This window comes from Bombina bombina, chromosome 1 (assembly GCF_027579735.1).
Source record: "Bombina bombina isolate aBomBom1 chromosome 1, aBomBom1.pri, whole genome shotgun sequence".
NCBI lineage: Eukaryota > Metazoa > Chordata > Amphibia > Anura > Bombinatoridae > Bombina > Bombina bombina.
This window is the reverse complement of record NC_069499.1, coordinates 1,189,638,810-1,189,651,190: the sequence shown is the minus strand read 5'-3', so window position 1 is coordinate 1,189,651,190 and position 12,381 is coordinate 1,189,638,810.

The window sequence follows — 12,381 nt, the reverse complement described above, 5'->3', positions numbered from 1 at the left end:
TGGTCTGGTTCTATGTCCCCCAATATACGTGTGTCCACAGCAATGTTATGTAGAATACAACATGCATTGACAATGGAACACACTTTGTTTGGGTTATACTGTAAAGCTCTGCCTGAATCTGGTTTTGAGTAGGCCAAATCTCCTTTCTATGTCATTTCTGGTACGTATGTGGGCCTCCTGGTACCTGAGTTGTGGCTCTGTAAGAGGGTGTACCAAGGGGGTTAACAGCCATGGTCTGCAGCCGTACCCTGCATCACCTGTCATGTAACATATGTATTATGATTACTACAGGTTCATCATGTGCTTAAAGGGACATAACATGGATTTCATTTAAAAGATATATTTTACAAAAATATTAAATTGGTGCATTTTATGCCAGGATTAGTGTAAAATAAATTCTATTTTCATGATTCAGATAGAACATGCCATTTTAAGAAAATGTCCTTTTTTTTTTTTTTTAAATTTTATTTATAACCAGCAGAGCATACAGAGAAAAGAAAAGAAAAATCACATTTTATGCCACGCAGGGCTAATAACAGAGAAGACATAAATCATGAAATTACAAATACAAAAAGAAAAAGAAAATATTTGACATTGATACCAATATTTTACTAAGTTAAATTGTATGTTCTGCTGGGAGGTTTTTTTTTTTTTTGTCTGTCTTTTTTTGTTTTCCCCCCTTCCCCTCCACCCTCCCCTCTCCTTCCCCCCTACAAGGAATTTTCACGGGCGTCATGCCCTACATGACATCTCGTACAAACGAGGAGAACATATCAGACGAACAAACACAATCAAACATCAAACAACCATACGTGGGGAAAAAAAAAAAAAAAAAAAAAAAAGAATCACCTTGATAGAAAGAATGAAACAAATCAGAGAAGTGTTAGAAGCTCACTCCCCTCCCTCCCTAATTACCAAATACCAAGGAGAACTACTTCTGAGTTTTTAAATGGAAAGATCAGGTAGTCAATTTCCCTTTCGTGAAATGTTTTTATGAACGCTGCCCATTTATTAAAGAAGTTTTTTATATCTATTTCGTTGTCGATGTTTGTGTCTTTTTGTTCTAGTACACACTGTTTTTTTAAATAATTCTTGACTTCAGTAATCGTCGGGTGTGTTCTCATTTTCCACTTTTTACAAATCAAATATCTAGAGGCTAGGATAGAGAGATTTATTAATTTTTCAATGTTTTGATGGATATCTTCTTTATTTAGGCATAATATGATTTGGTATAGCGATAGAGTAAGTGTCTCAATTTTTAGAGTAATTTTAAGCCAATGTTCTAGTTTGCTCCAGAAATTTCTAATTTTGGGACAATGCCAGAACATATGTATGAGGTCTGCTGCAGGGTAGGAGCATTTAGGGCATTTGTTGAAATGATGGTTATGCACTCTGAGGCCTTTCTCCGGAGTGAAATAGGCTCTATGAAGGAGTCTAGTATGTGCCTCTCGCCAAGTAGCCGACAATGTGGTCAATGCCACTTTATTGAATGATAACTGAAGAGTTTTAGTGTCAATGTTGCTTTGAGGTATTAGAGAAGACCATATCGCTGCCATCTTATCCAAAGTGGAGGCGTTCTTTTTACCAATAAGTATGTGGTAACATGGGGCAACAGACATATAGCCATTTTTGTTTAAAATTAGCCAGTTTTCCAACTTATCTAGCGCCCATTGCCATCCTGCCTCTTTAGTTAAGTCGGCGATGAAGTGTCTTATTTGCAAATATGCAAAAAAGTCTTTGTTATCAAGATTAAATTCGCTCTTCAGTTCGTCAAAGGTCTTAACACATTGTCTATCAGTGTTGATTAGGCACCTTATTTTGTTAAGGCCCTTCTTATGCCAACAATTAAAGACTGTGGAATTTATGCCTGCTTGGAACTGTGGATTCCCTATCAGGGGGAGGTAGTTTGAGACAGTGTTAGTAATTGCGAGGAGCTTAGTTATCTTCCACCAGGCCTTGATAGGATTATATATGGTTTTAAGAATCTTTATCTTTGTTGGGAGTTCTTTTGGTAAGCAGTGTATCATAGCTAGTGGGAGATATGGTTCACAGACGCTGGATTCTAATTCGTTATTAAGAACATAATTCTTGGCAAAAATCCAGTCCATTATGATACGGGCTAGGAAACTAAGGTTATAGAATCTAACATCTGGAACTGCTAGTCCTCCCTGGTCTCTTGATGCAGTAAGTTTGGTAAGAGATATTTTAGCTCTTTTTCCCTGCCAAAGGAATTGTCTAAGCCAAGTATTAATAGATCTAATATCTTTCTCCAGCAAAATCAGTGGGACATTCTGCAGAATATATAAAAGTTTAGGGAGAAGAATCATTTTAAATAGTTCTGACCGGCCGGAGGTAGATAATGGTAGATGCTGCCAGTCTTTTAATTTCTCCTTAATATTGGTTAGTATAGGAGTTATATTTAATTTATATAGGTTTTTTAAGTCAGTTGGTATATGAATACCCAGGTATTTAAAAGATTCAGAAACCACGCTAAATGGGGTATTTGGAATAGAGCTGTTATTTCTTCTTAACCAGAGGATTTCAGATTTTGATTTATTAACTTTGTAACCTGAAAAAGAACCAAAATGATCTGTTATTTGAAGGAGCCTTGGTATATTGAGTTTTGTATTAGATAGGTAAACTAATAAATCGTCCGCATACAGTCCAATTTTTATCCTGAAATTCCGAATTTTTATACCGTCCAGAGATTCCCTTAACATGATTGCTAAAGGTTCAATCGCTATGTCAAAAAGAAGCGGAGAGAGAGGGCAGCCCTGACGTGTTCCTTTATCTATTCTAATCGGGGAAGAGATAGTATCATTGACTATCAATTGTGTGTGAGATTGTGCATGTAAATTTGCTAAGAAATCAGAAAACTTTCCTTTAATCCCAAATTTTGATAGAGATGATATTATATGGTTAAAAATTACCGAGTCAAATGCTTTTTCAGCATCGATTGACAGAATAGCTAGATCTGGGGTGTCCGCTCTCTCCGCCTCAGAGGGAGGAAGGTTCTGGACGTAGTCCATTGTAACCAAGAGTTCTCTAATTTTTGCCGCTGAGTTTCGTTTATTGAGAAAACCAGCTTGATCCGTATGAATAATTCTCATTAAGACAGATTGCAGCCTGTTTGCTAGTATAGCGGTCATGATTTTGTAATCGGAATTTAGGAGAGCAATTGGCCTATATGACTCTTTTTGTAATGGATCTTTTCCTCCTTTTAAAATCAATGTCGTAAATGAAGAAGAAAAGGAGGGGGTGACCGACCTATCATTAATGTATAGCTCATTGTAAAGATTGCTCAGGTAGGGTGTTATTTCAGCTGATAGAATTTTGTAAAATTCGTTTGGGAGCCCATCTGGGCCTGGTGCTTTATTCAGGGAAAGATTGGCGATTACTTCCTCTATCTCTTCTTTTAAGATAGGAGAGTTGAGAGTGGCTCTCTCTTCGGCAGTAGCTGTGGGATAGGTGATTTTGCTCCAGAACTCTGATGCTTGGACAGCATCATAACCTCTGCATGTATATATGTTTCGGTAATATTCAGTAAATACATCTAATATTTCTTCTGGTTTCATTATCTGCTTCCCCTGGTGAGATAATCTTTCTATCATTGGTTTTTTTCCTTCGTTTTTAGCCAACTTGGCTAACATTTTTCCAGATTTGTTGCCAAATCTGTATAATTTAGCCTGGAACCTAATTTCCCTATTGGTTTCTTGGGTCATTAGAAAAGTATCTCTAATAGATTTAGCGCGGACATATTTTGCCCAATTTTGGGGAGTTTTCATAAGCAGAAAATGGTTATATGAATTAACCAAATGATTACTCATTTCCCTCTCCTTTAACTTTACCTTTTTAGCTAACTTGGCAGTATAGGCGATAATTTCTCCTCTAATTACAGCCTTTGCCGTTTCCCAAAATATATCTGGGCGCTGTATGTATTCTTTGTTAAAGTTGAGATATTCGGTGAATTTGTCTTTAATCCAATTTTTAAATTTTAAATCTGGAGTTAGATGATAGGGAAAAAAGAATCGTGATATTTTAGGTTTGGGGTGATCAGAATATAGCTCAAGAGAGATGGGACCATGATCGGATAGAAGGATTGGCATTATATCCGCTTTTACTTTTGTTATAGGTATATGTTGATCTATTAAGAATAGATCAATCCTAGAGAGGGTTTTATGAGCTTTTGATAAACAGGTGTAGTCTTGTGTGTCGGGGTTCTGAGCTCTCCAAATATCACGTAGGATTAGGTTATGCTTAATTTGATTAAATATTTTAGAGTCTAAGTTATCTTTTTTCTGTTTTAACTGTTTAGCGTTATTTCTGAGTCTATCTAGAGGGCAATTTGGTGCCATATTGAAGTCACCTCCTAATATCAAGTGTCCTTCACTAACTAAAAGAAGTTTTGACTGAATCAAATTCCAGAATTCAGGATCAGTATTATTTGGTCCATATATATTACAAAGTGTGTAAATTGTGTGTGAGACTTTTATTTTTACCAAGATATATCTCCCTCCAGGGTCGGCCTCAGAGTGCAAAACCATCACCCCAGGTCTTTTCCCAATAAGTATGGCCACGCCTCTCTTTTTCCCAACACTTGGTGCTGCAAAAACTTCTCTAACCCACTGTGTCTTCAATTTTGAAGATTCTTCTAAGTTTAAATGGGTTTCTTGTAGAAAGCCGATATCAGCTTTAGTCTTTCGGAGGTGGGTAAGTATCGCCTTCCGTTTAATGGGAGTGGAGATACCTCCCACGTTCCAAGATACTAATTTTAAGTTATTGGCTGATTGTATCATTTACACGGGTGGGAGGGAGGGGAGAGAGAGCAAAAAAAAAAAAAAAAAAGGGGGGGGGGGGGAAAGAAGGGAGGGAGGAAGGGGGTAAGAGACTTACATACATTAAACAAATCCACCCTAACCCAAGGGGGTTCCCTAGCCACAAGGCCTAATTCCTCATTATATAACAGAATCATTTCTTAGTGAGATTTTACGCTTAGGGTCTTCAGAAAGTTTTCAGCCAATTGAACATCCTCAAATAGATGTATTTTATCGTTAGCTACAACTTTTAATTTAAAGGGATATATTATAGTGGCGCGATGGCCACTCTGTATAAACTTGGTGCAAATAGGGGCCAGCTCTCTTCTCTTAGCAGCTGTGTAAGCCGAGAAGTCTTGAAAAATTAAGATTCTGGCTTTATCTATGAGAATTGGCTGATTTTTTCTGAAATACTGTAGTATCATATTTTTGTCCTGAAAATTAAGTAGTCTTGCAATAACTGGTCTTGGGCAGTTATCAATTTTTATTATGTAAGTGAGGGGTGCCAAGTCTGTGAGCTCTCTCTACCAAAATCGGATGATAAGTTAAGGGGATGCCCAGAGCCTTTGTGAGCGTGTCAGATATGAAAGAGCATAAATCATCATATTGCTTGTTCTCTGGGAGGCCTATTATTCGTATGTTATTTCTTCTAGATCGATTCTCCAAGTCTTCCAATTTATCAATTATTTTTTTAATATTATTACTTGAAGTTTCTATTTTAGAGCTATGTCCTAGTGTTAGATCTTCCAGATCTGACACGCGTTGTTCCACTTCTTGTAATCTATTGGAGAATTGCCTGATCTCTTGGGTTAGTGAAGAAATGTCTTGTTTAATCTCTGCCCTAAGGGCATCAAATTTGGGTGTGAGAGCTTCAGTTATGCTTCCAACCAAATTTTGTAAATTAAAAGGCTCTGGGATAGGCGCTATCTGGGGTGAGATTGTCTGCGGTTCAGTAACTAAATCCTGAGTATTTTTGGGTTTCCTGTCCCTGTGTCTAACTGCCATAGTCGGTGATGGTGCCTTAGGTGCAGTCGAAAGAAATTTATCCATAAGCTGCGTGTTTATTGTGCTAATGAGGGGGAGGTAATTGTGAAAAAACGTTTATCAAATTATATAGGTGTATTGTTCTCGTGTGTTGCTTAAAAGTAAAGGGATGTGAGGGCGTGTTGGTGTGAAGGAGTGTGGGGAAAAATTATATTCCAAGGAATAGTGGTAATAGATATTTAGGTTAGCCTAGACTGGATAGTGTGAATTAGTAGGGATGTGAGTTTATTCTAGTTATTAGTATAAATGTTCAGTTTAAAGTGTTCGAGACTATGACAGAGACTCAGTTACAGGAAGTTACTGTACTTTAAGTACAAAAAAAAAAAAAAAAAAAAAAAGGATTTTTTAGGAAAATTTAACTCTTGGTATTGTCAAAACAGCAAACACCAGTCTGTTATTAAATGTATGGACAGAGAAGATTAGATGACTGTTCTCTTTTTCTCTCTCTTATAAAATACAAGTTTTCAGATTTAATAATTTACTTCTTTATATGTTAGTAGCAATTTGTTGTGTTAGTTAGACAGCTTTTTATGTATTTGAGCAATGATATTATAGTGGGTATTTATGTTCACAAGCTTAAATACCTAAGCTGTAACTGTATAATAGTACAATATCGTTGCCTAGGTTTTATAGATTTAGTATTGTTACAACGATATTAATCATTTAAACTTAATTATGTATGTTCATAACACCTTCAGTAAGAAACCTGAAGGGAATTACCAATTTAATATTAATATACTCTATTGTCAAGTATTCTCAACTTGTCTTAGTAGTGCTATATTTTGTAATCAAGCTTCCCTAGTGTTTATAAGTAGCATCAGAACAAAGTAGCTTAAAGTAACATCATTTTCGTTATTCTACCGGTACTTATAAACTAAGGTACTAATCTAAGTTAACAGCTGTGGGTACTGAAATTAAAGACCTTTCCTCAGTACTCAACTATTTAGTAACTTTTTACACTTTATATGATATTTTCCATGCAAATTATATATTCATACATTTCCAAAATATATTCAGTTCTTAAAAATATAAATAAAGGAGGTTTTTTGCAAAATTTCACAAGAATATTTTTTCTTTTCTTATGTAAGCTCCCAAGATATAGAAAGCCTTTCAACATGTATCTATATAGGTATATCTTAACCAGATTCTAATGAATCTACTGAACTCTATTATATAGGAAAAAATAGAAAAGAGGTTAGATACTTGATGAGAAATAACACAGTTCAATATTTCTTTTCCAACTCTTTTTCCCTTCTTTTGCACTTTGCTTTTTTTTTTTTCTTTATCTTTCCCCCTTTCTCTCCCGTTTTCTATATGTTTCCTTGCTCTTAGCCCGAAGTTTTATCTTAGAGTGTAGAAAAAAGTCCATCCCCGAGATAGCACTTTTCATATAGGTTTTTATAGGAGAGGCATGGAAAGTTAATGCGCTTTCAGGAAAAAATGTTATTAACTGCTAAGGTTATAGCAAGCAGATATGGGTATTAAATAGAGCATATGCATAGGCTGATGCTAAAGTTTCAGGAGTTCACTGAGGAGTGCATACATAGGACAGTTTGAGTCTCATATACTTTACCAACTCCTAAGCAGGAGTATTCGACATCTGGAGCGTCCTTTCCGAGAAAAACCGGGCTTCCCCTACACGCAGCACCGGTGGGAGGGGAAGCACCGGGCTGAGAAGAGAGAGGCAAGAGGAGTCTCGAATCAAGCCACTCGGTGGAGCAGGGCCCAGTTCAGGCGTCGAGGGCTCACAGCTGCTTGTTTCAGAATAGGCAGCGCAGCAATGTGACGTGGTCCGGGTCCCTCACGCAGCACCGGTGGGAGGGAGACCCTGAACCAATAGGAACTGCCGCCCAAGGTACCACTGCGCCTCCGCTCCTTCCTGCTGGCCAGAACACTGCGGATCAAAGCGCGCGACAGCTATCCCCCAGGTGAACGCTGTCCGACGAGTCCGAAGTCCCCGCCCCAGGCCGGGCATGGCTGCAGAGGTGAGTGGGGCTGAGAAAAAGTCGTGTTAGGTCTAAGGTTCTCCTCCGTTACTCCATGAGACCAGGTAGGATTTGGGATTGGAATATCAGCGGTTAGTTAAAATAGGTGTTGTTTTAGTCGGGACCCAGTTTCTTTTGTTTAAGGGTTCAGGTTAGGCTCAGTCGTCGGAACTAAAGAGTCCACTTATAAACACCAGCACCTGGAAAGAAAAGTTCAGGAAGGTGCGGATAAAAGGTGCGCTGGTTTAACCAAAGATTAATTCCTCTGTACTTCTTCACTACATAGTGTAGCAGGTTTGTTAGTAGTTATGTGACATATAGGTATAAGCGATAGATTTTGCCAAGGCTTTATAGGTCCTTGTGGGTACTGCTGAATGCAGTTTAGTGCTTTTGAATGGCACTAAAGCAGGTTCCGATAGCGATGAATTTTTTTGGCTACACAAGCCGCCCTAGGTCTGTGGGTTTTGGCGCAGATTTCCCGCCAGCAGGCTTGAAGGAAGGTAAATCAGAGCAGGTGTCTTGCATGACCATACACCTGAGCTCCTCCTCCGGAACCTAGAGAATACCAAGAAAATGTCCTTTTAAGTGAAAAACTATTTATAGTATACTGTCCCTTTAAAGGGACATGAAACACATATTTCTTCTTTCATGAGTTAAAAAGAACCTGCAATTTTATTCAACTTTATAATTTACTTCTATTATGTAATTTGCTCCATTCTATTGATATAATTTGCTGACAAGCATATTAGATATGCTCATTAGCTGCTGATTGGTGGCTGCACATAGATGCCTCATATGATTGGCTCATCTATGTGCATTGCTATTTCTTAAACAAAGGATATGTAAAGAATAAATCAAATGAGATAATAGAAGTAAATTGTAATGTTGTTTAACATTGTATTCTCTATCTGAAACATGAGATAATTATTTTGTGTTTAGTGTCCCTTTAGTAGAAATATACAGACAGAATGAAGGTAGTGCATACTCACCAAGCAGCCAACCTCCCGAGAGTGTTCCAGATTCAAAAAGCTGGAATAAGGAGGTCTGGCGCAGGATGTAGGAATCATGGGCACTCCCTGGAAAGCCTGCATACACATGTGTGAATTTCAGAGTGGTATTGCAGACCATCTGGCAATTCAAGGAGTAAAACCCTTTCCTGTTAATATAGAGGAATGGCTCCACATGTGGGGCCATGATACGCACATGTGTGCAATCAATTGCCCCCATGACATTGGGAATACCCCCCAGTCGATAGAAGCCTTGTTTAAGACTGTTCCATTTCTGGGGGGTACGGGGGAAATGAATGTATCGCTGTGTCTGGTTATCTAGAGCAGTCAAAACCTCCCCTAGGAGCCTGGAGAAGGTGGACTGTGCTAGGCCAGACACAAGGCCCTCTGTTGACTGGAATGAGCCGGATGCCAGGAAGTGTACAACACACAACAACTTCTGCATACCAGTCAGAGCTCGGTTCCTATTCGCTTGAGGGTCAATATCATCCTTCAAGACCTCATATAGGTCAATGAGGCTTGCAGAAGTCAAGTGATACTTTTCCCTGACCTCCCCTTCTGTCATTCCAAACAGGGTGACCCTAACCCTGTGTATCCTTGGTGCCCTTGCTCTTCCCCTCTGCTGATGCCTATGACCAGCTGCAGCAACAACAGCAGCAGGGGCAGCAACAGGAACAGGGACAGCAGCGTGAGGAGCAGGGACAGCAGCAGCAGGAGCAGGGACGGCTACAGCACCATGACCAGGGACCTCAGCAGCAACTATAGCATCAGCAGGTATATCCTCCACAACAGGGGCTTGTAGGGCTTCCAGCACCCCTTGTGCCCCACGATGCTGTCTCTCTACGTATTGGAGATAAAGCAGGGGAAACATGGTGGCTAATGAGGGTGTGAATGGAGTAGATGTTCTGAATTCTGCGCGCTTAAGTCCTTACGCTGTATATTGGATACCAAATTGCGCGTCTGTTCTATGTTAGTCTATGGGTAAAAAAATACGTCCGAAGGGTGAAATATACGCGCATAACTTGTATGCTACGACATATATGTAATACCAAAATCGCGTAAAATCTGCCGTCGCCGGCTTTTGCGGGCGACGCTGCATATGTAATGGAGGCCCTGCTCCCCATTCACACCTGAAACCTTGTAACACTAACGAGTCACATGACACCGGGGAGGGAAAATGGATAATTGGGCCCAATTTGGACATTTCCACTTAGGGCTCTACTCACTTTTGTTGCCAACGGTTTAGACATTAATGGCTGTGTGTTGAGTTATTTTGAGGGGACAGCAAATTTACACTGTTATACAGGCTGTACACTCACTACTTTACATTGTAGCAAAGTGTCATTTCTTCAGTGTTGTCACATGAAAAGATATAATAAAATATTTACAAAAATGTGAGGGGTGTACTCACTTTTGTGAGATACTGTGTGTATATATATATATATATATATAATGTGTATATCTATATATATATATATATGTATATATAGATATATATATATATTTATAAACTGTCATATATGTCAAATGTTAGTATTACAGGCTTAGAATTTGATTTTAAAATATCTTTAGGACGCTTGTAATTGTATGAGCTCTGTGTGCATATTTTCTCAATTATCTTGGTTATAAAAGTGTATTCATGACCTCGCTATACCATAGTATGTACATTCATGACTGTACATCTGGGTTGCACTTTGATGTTAGCCTGTAATGTATTATATTGTTAACCTCAATAAAAAAATGGTGGAATCTTTTAGATGTGTGTCCTGCACGACATGCAAATCCATGATTCCTAGAAGTGTCTTCAGATATCCTCATATAAACCGTGACTACAACATTAAACACTACTTAACATACACCACCAACTATGTGGTTTATCTCCTCAATTTTTATGTGGTTTCGTAGTATGTAGGGAAAACGGAAGATGATGCCAACCACCATTCTGCCATCAGACTGGCATTAGAACTAGCAGTAGTGAACAGCTGGTGGCCCGTCACTTCCTTGAACATCAACACTCCATTACAGATTTAATAGAATAGAAGTAATCTATGATTTAGATGTGAGGCAAGATGGTTTTATCGCCTAAATACTGTTTGTAATAATGTATTTCCAAAAAAAGATGGCCTATGTCACCTGCACATATATTTATATACAGGTGGCCCTCGTTTTACAACGGTTCAATTTACACCGTTTCAGAATAACAACCTTTTTTTCCAGTCATGTGACTGCTATTGAAAAGCATTGAGAAGCAGTGCATTTATTAAAATAGCCAGTAGGTGGAGCTGTTCGCTTGTGTTGCAGCAAAGCCAAGCAAGCTGAAATTAATCAGTTTAACCAGACCTGAGCTATCAAGCAGATTTCAAAGGAACAAGATCTTCCTGTCTATAAATCAGTCCAGATTGGAATGCATAGAAAGAACTGTTTGCCGAAAAAGTCTGTGTTGTGTGATTATTTTATTAGGTTTATAATGGTGTTTAGCAAATGTTTTTGTTCATTTAACTTAGTTTAATTATATATTCTGTGTTGTGTGATTATTTTATTAGGTTTATAATGCTGTTTAGCATATAAAGTCTTCATTTCAAAACTTTAAAAATAATATATTAGGTGTTACTTATGACAATTTTGAGAGGGGCCTGGAACCTAACTCCCTCACTTCCCATTGACTTACATTATAAACTGGGTTTCAATTTACAACGGTTTCAATTTACAACCATTCCTTCTGGAACCTAACCCCGGCGTAAACTGAGGGCTACCTGTATATATATATATATATTATCAGGTATATGTAGAGCGCCAACAGATTCTGCAGCGCTTATATATGTATGTATATATAGATAGATAGATAGATAGATAGATAGATAGATAGGGCTTGACATTTCCAGTGGTTCCAAATGACTTAGAAATTGCAGCTGACGACTTAGAAATTTGACTTTTTCCTATCTTTAACATTGAATGGACTAATAACTTTTTCCCTCTGAACTAGTAGCTTTAAGCCCCTGACTAGTAAAAAACCATAGTGATATTTTTCTGTTTCTGTATATATATATATATATATATATATATATATATATATATATATATATATATATATATATATATATATATATATATATATATATATATACAGTTGTATGCAAAAGTTAAGGCACCCCTGACAATTTCCATGATTTTTATAAATAATTGGGTGTTTGGATCAGCAATTTCATTTTGATCCATCAAATAACTGAAGGACACAGTAATATTTCAGTAGTGAAATGAGATTTATTGGATTAACAGAAAATGTGCACTATGCATCAAAACAAAATTAGACAGGTGCATACATTTGGGCACTCCAACAGAAATATTGCATCAATATTTAGTAGAGCCTTCTTTAGCAGAAATAACAACCTCTAGACGCTTCCTATGGCCTGTAATGAGTGTCTGGATTCTGGATGAAGATATTTTGGACCATTCCTCCTTGCAAAACATCTCCAGTTCAGTTAGGTTTGATGGTTGCCGAGCATGGACAGCCCGCTTCAAATCACCCCACTG